The 15635-nt window shown below is 44.7% G+C and overlaps 1 protein-coding gene across 3 annotated transcripts in view; it reads left to right on the top strand.

Moving 5' to 3' along the window:
* The window catches only part of pan (transcription factor pangolin), a 139445-nt gene that overhangs the window by 70200 nt on the left and 53610 nt on the right, over positions 1–15635 (top strand). The window lies entirely within an intron of this gene.

Here is a 15635-nt window from a genome sequence, read left to right as displayed (position 1 = left end):
GCAGAAATGTTCTTGTTGTTTTAACTGCTGTCCTTTATGTTTATACGTGTGTGTGTGTGTGTGTGTGTGTGTGTTTTTACTGTGTTTTACTTGCGTTCGCAAATGAACCTTCCGAGAGAAACACGAACACAACATAACAAAAAAACACCAGTTAACCAATTTGCTCGCAGGCACAACAACTTGTGAGGGACTGTTGTTGATATTGCCTACAACTGCTCATAACGAATGTATTCAAATTATGTATAGACACATAACGATGACGAAGTTCTGTACGAAAATGGTCTCTGCTGAAAATGTAGCGTATGTTTCAGCTTCTTCTCAATTCTTCAATTAGGCTAAGCCGGTAGCTAGAGCAGTGGTGGGCGGTTTCGCTCGTCATTGTTTGTGCCAGTTAATATATGTTCTGTGATTAGATCTAAATAGTAAAATGATACAGCACAGTTATCTATTACTTGATACTGTTTGGCCTTTCCATTCTATGTATATAGCAATTATATAGAGGACGGTACACGGCCTGCGTCATCGCTTGATCTGTTCGCTATAGATCGATGTGTAGCTACTTTCGTTTTCTAGTATATTTTAGCATGCGAGGGAATAAGCAAACTGCAAGCAAAGCTATTTCAACGGAAAGGGCAAAACGCTTAAGGATCAGCCGCTGACTGCTGCCTAGGGCTGTCTATCTAGCAGGCTCTGGTTGGAGATGCGGGGTCGGATTTCGCAACCTGAGATCGAATGGGTCTAGCTGGTCAAAAAGGCATCGTCGGTGATGTCTTCCTCGTCATCTTCCTTTCGTTGTTCTCCCGAGAAAGAATTAGATGCAGACGGGGTCGAAGGCTCCAGCGGATAGCAGCGGTTTGTTGCTCGTCTCCCGCCTTCGGATATAGAAAACGTTTGTTCGAAAAATAAGAAAAAAAACACACACACACACACACACACTATTCTGCTTGCAGCACAAGTTTCTGCTAAGATTTTTTGCCGGTCGCAGCCGTGATTGTACTTGCCGCGAAAACACTATTAGCAATGGTTATGTTAATCGTAGTTATGGTGAGCAGCGTGGAGTCCAAGCATTCTATTCTATGGATTGACAAACACTCGTTCCGAGATGATCTCGATTGAAGATGATGGCTCTCAAAGACGGTTATAAATTATTGGCCACCTATGCTTGGCAGATATAGATACACCTTCTTTTTAAACAACATTGAAGCAAACGAAATAGTATTTCTAATTGAGGAAAAGGGCCAATATGAATGTCTATACTTTTTCTCAGTTTTATGTATAATAACGCTAAACCTGCGTAGGAACGTCGTTAAGACAAAGCACTACTTACGAGTGACAAGTAATGGTGTTACGGCGCACCGTTACGTTGGGTCGATCTGAGCGCGAAGGCAGTATATTAACTACGTTTAGTTAGCATGTAGGTATATATATATATATATATATATATCGGAGAACGGTATGGCGTGACTTCTCCTCTAAAAACTGTCTCCGTGTGAGTGACTTATTAGCTTGTTGTCCAGTGCCTGAATCGTCGACATGTGGACAAACTGAAATTTTTGCCTCCCGAAGACAGCGAACACTGTGAATGTCATTATTGATCCTGGCTACTGATTGCACGTAATTGACAAAAGCCGTGTGTCTATACACTCCGTCGCGGTATCAAAAGTAAACGCTTATCTCCTCACCTGTTATTATAAAAAGAATAAGCGTATTTTTGCTGTTCTGTCTTCAGCAATAATATCTACGTTTTCGTCACCTGCTAGAGTACCAGGACCATGACTTTCCCCTTTCCTCTTAGCATAGCCATTCCCCACATCACTGTGTTTCCGCAATGAAAAAGTGTTCTCTATGTCCAGAGTAAAACATTTAGGACAAACTAAAAGTCAAATCATAGAGTACGACAGCATACGTAGTGTTCGCATTTGTAGGACACGTTACAAACAGGACAGATTTTTCTGTCCCGATGTGATGTTGTCCGAACAATTCAAATGTATTATAGGTTATGCGTTATCTTAGAAACTTGCTTGATCGCGCCAGTCACTTCTACCGCTTTCTAGTTCTCGCAATAAGTCATATATATATATTAATCAGCAGGAGTGGGAAGCACGCCAGTGGTCGAACGTGATTCATAAGCACGCTTATTGGTTCATAGGTTTCGGCGATTTTGAGCGTTCGGCTGTTCTCGTTGTTTCGTTGGCAGATTTTTCTTCTTTCTTTTTTACGGTGCCAGCCGGCGGCTACGTGGTCTTTAACGATGCTGGTTAGACGGTGCGATAATAAACTTTTATTTTTCCTGTATTTTGCGATGTCTGTTAGTTGGCCTTTGCCTACAGCGCGTACATATGTGAAATCTCTTGCTCGAATAGAACTACGGCGTCTGTCGATAATATAGGCCGTGTGCTCTTCGGTGACGGTTAACTCAACGTTTGCTTACGATATTCGCTTATTTTTTATTTATCTTTTTTTTTTTTTTTTTTTTCGTGAAAACGAAGGAGTCAACGAGTAAGCTATATTTGTGAGCGGTTGATTCTCAAATTTGGTGAGAAAGAGCGTTTAAGCTGGCATGTATCAAGTTTATTGGTTCCGCGGAGAAAGAACTATGTATTTACGAAACCACTTTCCGTTCGGTGATGTTGTCTTTTCTCGTATTTCAGGTAAGTTGAGCTGTCGACTTTTGTTCACCAGTCGCTATAGCACGAGGTAACACTCGTTTTGACGCTGTGGCTCCCAGAGAGAAATCAGCGCTACAACAGGGCACGAACGTTAACTTGTTGGTGGCCACCGTAACGGTTATCACTATAGCAGTATTCGCTTAGAGTAGAAATAGACAGATTATGTAGCCATGCTCCTGTAGAATTGGTAACGGCAGATCCGACGAGACGTCGGAACTTCAACAATAAACATTGAAAGCATGAGCCCCTGTAGTTACGCACTAGCGTTCGTTAAAAGTTGCTTCTCGCTGTATTGGATATGCAAGGTTTAAGCTTTCTAAAGGACAAGAAAGTTCTCGCTGGTCATGCGCTCGTGTCAGACTAGGCTACACGGATTCGTCACCCAGCGTAAACTAATTAAATATTTGAAAACGACAACATACTTGGGAATCAAAAGGTCGCTGAATGAAAATGGAATTCTGGGAATAGAAACACCTGTTCATTCTGTCCTGATAATCGTTGTCAATCTATTTGATACAACAAAAAGTCACCCAGCAGCCCCAATAGGTACTGCTGGACGTCGAGGCTGGATTGCTTTTCCATTCCCAAGATTAAAACAAACTCCCATAGGATTCATATGTAGTGTATTGAGGAAGCCATGTGGCTAGACGCGAGTGCTCACATGTATAAACGATCGTGCTATTACTGCTAGTCTCGATCAGAGTGCGTGTGTGTGTGACAGGGGTGTTTTTTTCGACTATTTGATTTTGGTTCTACCGGACTATCGTTCTTCCTTCTGCACAAATATTTATCATTCATTGTCGGGCTGAATGACTAGTAAGGACCTGAAGGGAGATGAGTACAGAAGTGAGGTATTTTTGTCGAAGATGAAGCCCTTGGCGGTTTGACTCAACTTCACTCGGAGCCAACAAATCCGACTGCTGCATACTATTTTCTTTGGGAATCATCTGTTCGGGATGCGGTGAGTCGTAATCGTATCGTTTGTACTATTAGCATTTAGCAACTATGTGAGTGCTTTTTGAAGATCCAATACCACGAGACGCGGACGCGCGCGCGCGCGCTGCTCAACGGCAGAGAGATTTTCGCTAATGCGAGATGAGCCTGCTCTTACTAGGAAGATAGGAAAAAGATCTGTTGCCGATTTTGCAGCTGACGATGCCACAAAAAATCGGCTGCCGTTCGACCGTCCAGAAATTATCGAGAAACAACAGGGGGCCAACAGAAATAGTTAGTCATAAAAAATTGGGTATATACATTACGCCCTTTACGGGATAGACGAGTAGCGAATTCGTCGTTGTTGTCGTCGTCGTCGTCGTCGTCATCATCATCAGTTTGTGTAAAAAATCGCACGCTTTTAATTTCCTTGCTTAACAAAATTAATTTTGAGCCTGTTATTTTTTGGAAGTGTGTGCACTAATCATGAATACTGTTATCAATTTTGTTGTGTAAATAAACAGCGTACTTAGGGTAGAATATAATTATAGTATAGTAGTAATGATGCAGCAGAACGTCATGGGCCTTATCTGGTCAGCTGAGACACTGTTGATATAAGGGCGTTGGACGTTAAAAGTCTACATGGATTGTTAGATGTTTGCTCTGAGTCTTAATGAAAAAAAGATAAAATATATATATATACTATTACAGTAGGTCTGGGAAGAAAAATCCTGTTCATTGTGCTAGCTTGCCGACTATCATTCCGTTTTTTTCGGAGCCTTGTTCCGGCCGCCTGATTTTATTCGGTCTTAGTTTTCCGCTTCAAGCATAAGATTTTACCTTAAGTTTATATACTAATTAGGTGAACTAGTGAGCTATTTCGCATTAAATATCAATTTGGCCAATTTGTCTGCGTGTTTGTACAGATAGTAGGCTATTTTTGCCTAACTATTCGTTTTTGTAGCTCAACATAGCATTATCTTCTATTTAGGCTCAAAGCATAGTAATTTTACAGATTTTTTCTTTATTTAAGATGAACAGCGTAAAAAAACGGAGGTTGTCCATATTTACTGTAATTCATTGTTGGATTACGTCCATGATGACATTATCGAATTGCTCTCCATAGCTAGCTCGCAAATACGGGCCTGACGAACATTCGCTAAGGTAGAGGCACGCGCTTACAGGACACTTTGCCTTCTAATGGGCGTTTGAATTTGAAATTGGCTAATTTTTCCCTTCTTAGAAAGCAAAAGCCAAAAGCTGCAACACTAATCTCAGGTGAGGCGAAGAAAAATGGAATCCTCTGTTGAAAGTAAACTACTATTGCCAGTATCGATTTGGTACTACAATAAAAAGGTTGTTGCTGAGGGTGTTTATTAAAGAAGACACAAACAATTGTGTCGACTTGTCCCTCTTCGATATTTCACCAGCTAAAACGACTAAATTGGTCTCTACCTTAAGTAAACAGGAATAGCTGGAAGCTGTATTATGTAGTTTTGTCCGGGCTTATAGGAGCCTGCCACAATACGAAGTCGATTTCGTTCAGTACATGCAAAGGCAGTAAAGACAGTTTGTCGTCTACGATCCGCGACCGATTATTTTCTCGACAGAACCCCAATTATCAGACTGATACCCCCAATTTCTGGCACCGGTCACAGTGGAGCACGGCTGTTGCGACTAAAATGTTGTGTTTTCTTTTTTTTATAATGCGCTTTATAGGTGGTATTTCTAGTCCAAGCGTGAGTATACTTTGTTACAGAAAGACAATTTGCGCAGCCTTATAGCCGCTCTCGCTTTACTGTAAACAATTATCTGAATTGAAATAAAATTCTCACAATCGTTGGAATTAATTACTAGACAAAGCCCTTTATCATATGGAACAATGTTGTCTGATTTAATAACACGCACGACGTTCAGTAGAATTTTTTGCCTCGTCGTTTTACCGAGTGCCTATGATAATCGGCTCATTCCTTTTCATAACTAACTACTGTATTTTCTGTCTATACGCACCGTCGTGTCAACTCAAGCAAATGTCTGTTGGAGCTTCGAAATTATCATCTTCACTTGATGCGTATTGGCGATATTTGCTGTCTGACAAACTGCCATTGGTTTACCGCATAACCGACAGCCTTCGGCAGGTTCTCGGAACAGCCATACGAACACGTACGATCAGGCAAACGAAAACGGATTCTACGAGGACCAGAAGACCCTGAACGCTATCGAAAGCCGAAAGGAAAAGAATTTTGCATACATTTTCTCTACTGTCCCCCTCAACTGTCCACAGCCCCAATTGCGGGAGCTGTTTTTGAGTCCTTTGCTAGGCCACATGTTTCGGCTCAGCGATAGCTGCTTGGAAGAGATAGAGAGAAGGCGAGCCTAAGAAGCACTGTAACGTAACCGTAAAGGGTAGTGTCGTCAGGATGGCATACCATTTGTACTTGCTGCCATCATCGTTGTCGTCGTTGCTACCGCCAGCCCCACCGCCAAACAGGCTAACAGTAAGAGACCACTGAATCTTCATGTATATATAACGAACGTGACAACGGCTTGCATTGGCCATACAACGAAACCGTACGGCACGATGGCAGGGATTCGTTTGGTTGTCTGTCAGGCGGACAAGGTACCAAAGTGACAAGCGAGAAAGAATGTATAGCACTATGTCGCCAACGACGAAGACAATGTCGACCAGTGGCAGCAGAAGAAGTCAGTCAGCTGTGGCGGTAGTGGCAGTAATAGCGGTCGCCATATTCCCAGTTCAGTGATTCGAAGTCTGACGGTTCGCCCAAGACGGACGGACGGACGAACGAACGAACGATCAGTTGCAAAGTAGTGAGTTTGTCCAGCCCGCTAGGTAGGGCAGACCTGACCGGTGAGCAGGCCGGCTCGGCAAACGGTAAAGTGGTTCGACTATGATGATGTCGGGCCGTCGTTGCTAACCGCGGCGGCCGCACCACTGGCGTTGTCCGTACCACTTGAAGGGTAGCTGACTGGTCCACCCGTTGCCTGGATCCGGACAGAATCGAGAGTGGGCAATATTTTTTATTTTCGTCTTTTTAATTTATCACTTCTTTGTGAGAATTCTTCTTCTTCTTCTTTTTGCGTCTCGCTAAAATCCACCGCGAGAGTTGCTCGTATCGCTTTGTCTGCCGCCGGAGAGATCGTGCATACAGCGCCTATTTCCTTTTCGTTAGTTGTGCAAAGCTCGCGTTGGACAGGGTCATTTGATGATTATTGTTCCAACACTCCATGCATTTGGGTGTGCGATTGCGTAGGTACCTATGTGCATGCGAAATCATTTGACCGCATGCCAGTATGGAAAATCATCCATATACACTCGACTCTGGGAGACGCCGATGGGACGTTTAATAAATGGCCATACGGTGAAGTGAACGACTTCGGCATTGTCGCAGCGGTTCCTCTATCTTCATGGTCATATTTAACAGATACTTTATCACCATTTGGTTTTCATCCCTTTGGCGAATCGCTGTTCACTTGAAAATAAACAACAGAGGCGAGAGGCTACTGAAGACAGAGCACTGATACAGTTAAATCAATGTCTTGAAAGTGATTCCGGCGCGTCGAACCACTGAATAGAACAGCTTACGTGAGAAGAGAAGATGGTAAGAAACGATGTGCAAAAGATAGAAGACAGGGGACTAAATAAAAAAAGCAGCTTGACTAGTGGTGCATACTGCTCGACAACAGGTTTCATTTAGTTGTATCTGGTTGAATGAAGGCACGGCACTTCACCAGGACTGTTTTTGTCCTATACGACCTCTTTGAAATGAAGCGTTCTTCTATTGCATTTCCACCTAAAGGTTTCGTCTATGCCTTCCCTATTATCATTGCGTAATACGTGCTGCTACTTCGGTTCGGCCAATTCGACTCTCCCGGTTATTTTTGTTTTTGTTGTTGCTATCGTCGTCGTTGTCGGTCACATGATTCACAACAACATCGCTCTGCAATATCGGCAACATTTTACTCCGCCCAGCCCTAAATGTTCACCCTAAATAGTGGGCACTATGCACCAGGCATATCGTACAGCGCCTTCATATAATACGCTGTTACTTGAATGCATGTTTATGTATCACGTATCTGTTCATATCTCTTGTCGTCGCTCAAGCAAAATCGTAGATTTTTCCATGATGACGAAGTGCCTTAATGCTGCTGCTGCTACTACTACTTCCCCTAAACAGGCAATTAGTGCGCTGAGGCTTAGTTCTTCCGTGTAGCAACGAGTAGCTTAACCCTGCCAGATAGTTAGCTCCACGCTGACGCTGTCAAGGGTATATAGTAGTACTACGAGGAGCGGGATCGCTCATGACTGTATTAGGAGGTAAGTTGGAGACGGCAGAGCGGCATGGGGCTTACTCTCAGCCACTACTTCTATGGGACGACGAGCGAAAGGGACCGCGACGGGGAAAGGCGAGGAGAAGCTAGCAGTGACGGCTCCGTGTTCTCTTTCTTTTCCGCCCTTGTCAGCATTGCCGTTTTTCCTAAGGGCGCGTTCTCCTCTCTCGTTCGTTTCCAGCAGGGCGCTTAATTAGCACCAAGAAACAGGCACAAGGACCCAAACGCTGCGAATTGCATTCGCCGCATACGAGTAGTAGTGGTGCGATATGCTAGAAGAGTCCTAACACAGAGACGAGGGGAAATGGACAGGGGAAAAAATGAGGGCTAGGGGTCGACGGGGGCCAGCAGCGACTAAATTGGAGCTGCTGTGAGAGATACGACGATATTTGGACGAAAAGAGGAATGGCAGTAGGGCGAACTGGAATGTCTCGAGAACGAACAGCGAACTCATGGCTTCAAGCCCATTTCGCATTTGCGCTAGTTGTTCAGGGGAAAGCAGGCCTGCCAGCCGATGGACCACAGGCGGAGCGAGCGAATATATGTATATATATATGAAGACATTAAAAGTATACCACAAGCAGGGATTTGCAGAAGGCAGGAAGGAAGGCTGGATGAAGTAACGCAGCCGAGAGTGTATTGAGACGCCGTATAGTAAGTAAGCAGGCACACAAGCAGACAGACAGACAGACAGACAGACAGACAGACAGACAGACAGACAGACAGACAGACAGGCAGGCAGGCAGGCAGGCAGGCAGGCAGGCAGGCAGGCAGGCAGGCAGGCTAATCTAGTTTTTCTTTCTTTCAACCAGAAATCCATCCTGCATATCCTCACGTAGAAAAAAACGAAGGGGCTGGATGGGGTACCGGGACGAGTTCGGGCGAACGACTCAGTGTGCATGGGGGACAAATGAGTTTACTTCCTTAAATTACGCATAAAATTAACCTGTCTTCGTGACTCTGTCCTTGTGCTGATTGTGAGTGACGCCACAAAGTTACCGGACGGAAGCAGTTATCTGCCATGGAGAACACTTCGCAGTGTGTAGCATTATGTCTCTTTTAAAGATCTGCTGATGCGAAAAAGGCCTCTTTATTACGGCTATATAGTAGAGCCTCATAACAACAGAGGCAGTGGCAAACTTTCAAGGCTTGCAGGTATGACATAAACAAGTGCAGCTTGATATTTTTGGGTTTGATTTGTTGGTATGGTTTGTTAAGGTTAGGACGAGACAAATGTACTAGCTAGGTACTTCACGAATGTTTTATTTGTATTTTAGCCGAGCTCTGTTTGGCTCCCGCAGATCTTTTTCGGAGTCATGAACAATGAAAAATCTGTATGAGCGCGAATTGCATACACAATATGGGTGCACATTTTTTTTAGCCTAAATATCTACCACATTCACCTATATCACATCCAGTGCACCCTTCGAATGTGTGTAAACTCAGCCAAATTCTGAGCTCTGAGGTTGTGATACCAGCAGACAAACTCCGTCGTCTTCTAAGACACAGACCTCTAGCTGACTGTCAAAACGAACGAAGATATATATGCCGGACGTTTTTCTATTCGTAGACAGCAACACGGCACAGCGGTAGAGTCTCGTCAATGTTGTTGCCAATCTGTCAATAGAACTCCACTATACTAAGTGTTATTAATAAACGTTCGATGCAAGCAGTGGTCGGCGTCTGCTCATACACACGCTTCCTCTACATTTTATTTTATCCGGGCGGAATTCTTCAATCATATGATACGCTACATATAACCTCAACCAGGTTGGCTTTAGCCATTTGTTATAGCGCATCACTAGAATGGTAGGACAGCATTGGTCTTCCGATGATAACCTAGGCTGTTTGGTTCATGCCTTTATACACGTATTTATAAATGTATCTGTGTGTGTGTGTGTGCATGTGTGTGTGTGCGTGTGCGTGTGTGTATGTGGCAGCACAGCAGAAAATTGAGAGATGCTGGACAAAATGCATCGATGCCAGCTTTTCCAACGGCTACAACTGCAGTCACCGAGTGAGGAACACGACCCCGAAATAGCCAGATCAGAGACCTGCGTTACAGATAGAAAAAAAAAATAGGAAAGCACTCGATGATAAAGAGATAAAGGGAAAGAGGAAGAGAAAAATAACGAGACAAAGTTATCCAACGGACGAAAAGTAAATACAAGAAGCAAAATATAATTTTATTCAATGACAATTTATTTTTATTTTATCTACTTCGGAATTTTTCCGGTTGCTAATGATGATCAGGGTGATGACGGCGCGGCGCCAGTTCCGAAAACGCTGCCACTCGCCTGCCAGCGGTCACTGGCACCGGACCGCCATAGTGAAGATGATCACGGACCAATTTTTTTTTATTACATATGGACACACGTCAACGCATCTATAAATGGAACTTTAGTTTGATTTAAAGGTAATTGATGGTAAAGAAGAATGCACGATTAAAACTGTGCGGTACGTACGTTAGCCTCGCACTTGTAGGTAAGAAAAATATCACTTGAACGAGACGCATTTCAAAGAAGGCTTCAAAGAAGATAGGCATTTCAAAGGCCTATTTCAAAGAATATCGCTCCATAGTAAAAAGTAGTTTACAGGAAATTGGTTTGCCATATAGAACTTCTTCAACGATTTTACTTCTTCAATGCTCTCTCTTCGTTGTGTTCGGTGAATTCGGTGCGATTTCGGTAATCACTGTGTTGTCACTACCTCATACGATACACAGCGTAGTAATCTGTGGGTGCGTCGAATCTTGTAGCTTATTCAGTATAGCGGTTCTGTAAGAAATGCCAGACAGAAAACGTCTTTTTGTTCCAAGTTTTTGTCTCAGTTGAAATGGAGAGTGCATTGCTACTCGTAGGCTTGGCCGGCTATCGGACTTCTGTTGCTTAGCGCCGAGCGTTCGCGGTGCATTAGGCAGCGTCAGCGAGAACTGCTGCTCATCAACGCCCTACTGATGCATACGACACGCATAGACGGCGCTCATCGACTGGGAAATAGTTGAGCGAAGCTACCTTTCCTCATTTTGCTTCCCTTCTTTTCGTCCCTATGTCAGCGTAGCCGCACAGAGTCAACCGAATGCGAATCCGTACGGGGATACCATCTGAAAGTTTAGGGCTGTTATTAACGGCAACCAAACGTCTGAACGTTGATGATAGAGTGAGAAAATACTGCGTCTGCTCACAATACCGATACGCAGATGTAGCTTAGTTGACTACGCAGATCCACAATGGATCTCAGACTCAAGTCTACAGACGGTCTCCAAAAAAATTCACTATGTTCACTTGAAATAGATTTGCCACAGTAAAGTCATTGCTAGACAACAAAAAAAAACAGACACATACTTCCCATGTTTGTGAAAACGACAAATACGCTTCGTTTTATAAACATTTTCTCAAAAAATCGCTCAAAAATCAAAGCGCTCTTACCCTACTCGGTTTTGCAACTTTTCGTCGAGGAGTTGAGCTACGTCACAGTTTGCACCAAAAAAAAGGAGAGCTCACTCTGCTTCCGGGCATAGTTTGTATTATAAGGGCCGCTCGCTGGGAAGGTTTTCGACCGGAAAAATACTCACCTTGCTTTGGATAGGTCGTACTTTGTGATGTGACAGTCATATGTGCGGGAAGTAGCTAGCGACTACTACATTATGGCGGTATTGCACATGTTATTAAATCATATAATAATAGCACCGGAGGTAGTACGATAGCCGATCCCGAAGCGCCTCGTTTACCGGTCATTTAGTATATCTCATCTGTTGCATGTACGTGTATCTATAAGTTCCCTTTCGATTTTACTTATTCCCTACGTTTTCACTTACTCATGTATCTGAAGTGCTCTGACGGTTGCTGCCGCTGCGATTGCTACCGCTTATGCTATCCATCGTTGATGTCGACGACTATAGTTTGCTTTGCCTCTCTTTTAGATCTCCTTTAAATGGATCTGAGATCTCTTTCATCTCGTCCTCGACGTGTATTATGCATATGTGAGATATGTAATCTGCACAGAAACGACCAGGTACGAGCGTATGCGGACGCCGGTACGGGCGTGGGCGCACCACAGATAAATTCAGATTTTTACACAAATGTAGACTAGCATCCCTGGAAATATAACTATAGTAGCAGTTTTGTATGCTAAATAATATACGACCCTTTTGTCATTGATAATACCGCTGTTCCTGGCGGGAACCTTGTCGCTGATGTAGCTGTCGTTACTGTTAACAGCCCAACGGGCCCAGCCGGGTGGTCAAGCCAAACACGGACGAACGCTGCAGAACACCATGCTTCTAGTACTTACGGTACTGATCAGGTCGTCCATTCGTTATCGTCTCACGTTTTCTCCAATCTGACTATTTTACCCTTTCGGAGGACAATAAAGTGTTTCTAGCTGATGATGATTGTTATGACATTCTGAAGTACTGTTGCCGGAACAGCCCCTCTACGCAGTTCGACAAGCACATAAACGCCGCTTGTATAATACAAAGGGCCAACTGCTGAGTTCCAATAGAAGGTCGATCCGATTGTTCTTGCCGCTGCTGCTATCTTTGTAGCTAGCTGTTGTTATTTATACTGCGCAAACGTTCGCGCTACGGCGATATTCGTCAAACGACGTTAGCAGCACATCAGTGGCGATAGCCAAGGCACGACGGATCCACCAGTCCTTTGGTATTTTCCCGTAATTGCTATTGTTGTTGCCATATCTGCTGCTGTCGTTTAAGGGTGTCGACTGATATTGATGCATGTGAACTGCAAGAGTATATATACACGGTACAGTGGCGGCTAAAGGACTGGGCGCGACGACGGAAGCTGTCCCTGCGTATGTGCGCGTTAGAGAATTTGCCGCCTCCCATCATGCAGATGACAGATGTGGAAACGGAGCAGGAACGACAAGATGCGGGAGAACATGGGGCGGCAGCAGCAGCGATGCGGAACCACTATTGGCAAAAAGGTCTTCATCGTAGAGATTATCGAAACAGAGATGTTGCTTATGCTCAAGGGTGCCATACAGCAGGAATTACTGTTACTCTGTGGAAGTTGCTGCTGAGAGGATGGCGACTGGTGCTGCCACATCTGCGACCACTGCTACCCCCACGACCATGACAGCAACAACAATTACGAACTACATCTAGTATTTCTAGATGTTGCTCCCTTTTGAGTTCGGCTGAAGCCAAGCCTAACCCAGGAGCCCTAGGAACTCGATTCTACGGGTGCGAATTCAGCTTCCGGCGCCTTCTTGGCACCACGATACCGCTGCTGCTGCTGCTGCTGCTGATCATGGCAAGCTGAACGAATAAGGCAGTGGCGACGTAGAAAGTCTGCTGCTCGATAGCTTTGGATATAGACGCTGAGGTAGCAGGATAGGTCTCTACAAACTACTATCAGTAGTCATAAAAAAGGTAGTGATAGTAGTAGCAGCAGCAGCAGCAGCAGAAGTTATCGCGTCAGCTGCGGTATGCCGGTGCCTTCTTGGTTTTGAGGTGCTTCTTAACCACCGACCACGATAACCAGTGCCGAGGGCCGAGAGCGGCACCGCATTACACCGACGTGACACGACTTCCTTTGAACTTCCTTGCCTCGTTAGATATGGGCAGAATGAACGTGAACCTATCAAGAAAGAAGAAGGCGGGTGTGCTGTAGGCCACTCGCAGAATTCGAAAGGTGCGTTTGAGGTGCGCTTGCACTCCATATTATGGACACATACATGTATCTATTTATCTGTTGCGCGGTTGTAGAGAAGGAAGGGTATTTGGCAGGTTACCAGTCTCCAACTTACTATTTAAAGTAACATGTCAGCACTGAGCGTTCCTCGCCGTGGATGCACTGCATCCCGCCGCTGACATATATTGTACGATAAAAAATGATATTGCAGTATTATGGTGTACTACAAAATAGGGGATTTTAAGTCCTGCTAAAAATACCCTATTCAGAAGACATTTGAATACGCATGGCTAGTTCTCCACTTCAATACAGCTGCTGTTCTCCTGTTAGCCACTGCCACATCGCTGCATATGTAAAATCTTTATACAGTAGAAACAACTGCACCATATCGGTATGGCGCGTGGTCCTGTTAGCAGGTTCTAGCGTTACTAAAGATCCTTTCGCTCAAAAAGGCACCTTATAACGTGACACCAGCAGCAAACACAAACAGATGTCAGGAAGCGGCCAGATGCTTCGAAACCGGCAAACGACAAACGATGACAACAACTGGGAGTGACTAGGAGAAGCTCGTGGAAAACGTATGCGGTACCTTCTGACCATCCCACTGCTGCTAGCAGTGCATCCTAGCCGTATGTCTGTCTGTTGTGTGATGTGTGTATGAGTGTCCTGTATCCAGCATCATAGGAGTTCTAGTTCGTGGGTCGTCCTTTCCCGTGCTCAGCGAGCTAAACTCCTGTGCCGCATAGGCTTTCGCGTCTGGTTTGTTCTCCTGGTCGATAGGCCCCGCCTCCTGCTCCTGGCAGCCCGGGATTGGGCGCCCGCTCGCGGCCAATCGGGGATCGCCTCTTAGCTCAGCAAGCGATTCTCAGAGGGTCCACAGGGCCACCCAAGAGTTGGTAGACGAGAGGGATGCGAAGAGGCGCAAACAGACCTTAGAAATACTACTAAAGCTGGAGAGGGATGGGTGACACCCACCCACTTAACCGTCAACCAGCCAGCTCTGCCAGGCAGTCGGCCAGCCGGCAGCGCACAGTGCTCGGCGCGCCACATGACTTGCACCCGCTGCACGGCGCTTACTACTTGGCCAGGAACGAAGAAAGGTCTTATCATGTAGCACTTGGTCCTTCAGCTAAGGCCCTGGGCCTTGTAGTAGGGCCCCGAGTTCTGGCAGGGTGAGCTCGAGTATACTAGGGGGCGAAGCTGGCAGGCATGCAGGTACGGCGAGCGTCACTAATATATGTAGCGTAGTGTCGTATTGGCCCAGTGGGCAATGCGTTCTATTAGATTTCTAAATTGGACTCGAAAACATCAAATGACGAGTAACAGATAGAAACAGAAAGATTGAAGGAAAAAGAGATCTGCTTCTAGCAATGTATAGCATGTCATCAGGCTCAAGATGTGTGCTATACGCTCATCTGTTCCCCATTGCAAAATAATTTTTTTATATATACCGCTATGTGCGTATGACACGTAGCTTGTGAATTTCCATTGAATGCATTGGAGTTCAGTTGAATTACTGTAGATATGTGGGACCTAACACGCAATGCTCTAAAATGTGTGTGTTTCTAAGTATTTACAGTAACACTCAATTAATATCAAAGGCAAATCTTATTTAAACGCCTTTGACCATAATATTTTACCAAACATTTAGGAGCTTTTGATTTATATCTCAATCAATATCTTCACTGCTTTGATTTTAAGTAGCTCACTACTTGTTAACCGATATAACGGCGAACAAAGTGAACTCGTAAAAACGTTTCAATAGCCCTATATCTCGAGGCTCTGAGCCAGTTGGCACCTCATTGCTATTGAACAGTGGCAATAGCAACGCATTGAAGGTAGATTTAAGGCGGACTCATCGACCGAGTGCGAGCGTGCATGTGCTTATGTGTGTAGTTGTGTGCGTAATACGTTTTGTGTGCATCGCGGATTATTCGGGTAGAGCTTCTGGCTTTAGCGGTATGTTCGATAGCGAATGTGGCAGAGACTGCGCGAGTGTCAAGGAGAAAAAGATAAGAGAGTGCTGCAG

This window comes from Varroa jacobsoni, unplaced genomic scaffold (genome assembly GCF_002532875.2).
Source record: "Varroa jacobsoni isolate VJ856 unplaced genomic scaffold, vjacob_1.0 scaffold_1145, whole genome shotgun sequence".
Classification (NCBI taxonomy): domain Eukaryota; kingdom Metazoa; phylum Arthropoda; class Arachnida; order Mesostigmata; family Varroidae; genus Varroa; species Varroa jacobsoni.
The sequence above is the reverse complement of the archived record's forward strand: the minus strand, read 5'-3'. Positions and strand labels throughout refer to the sequence as shown.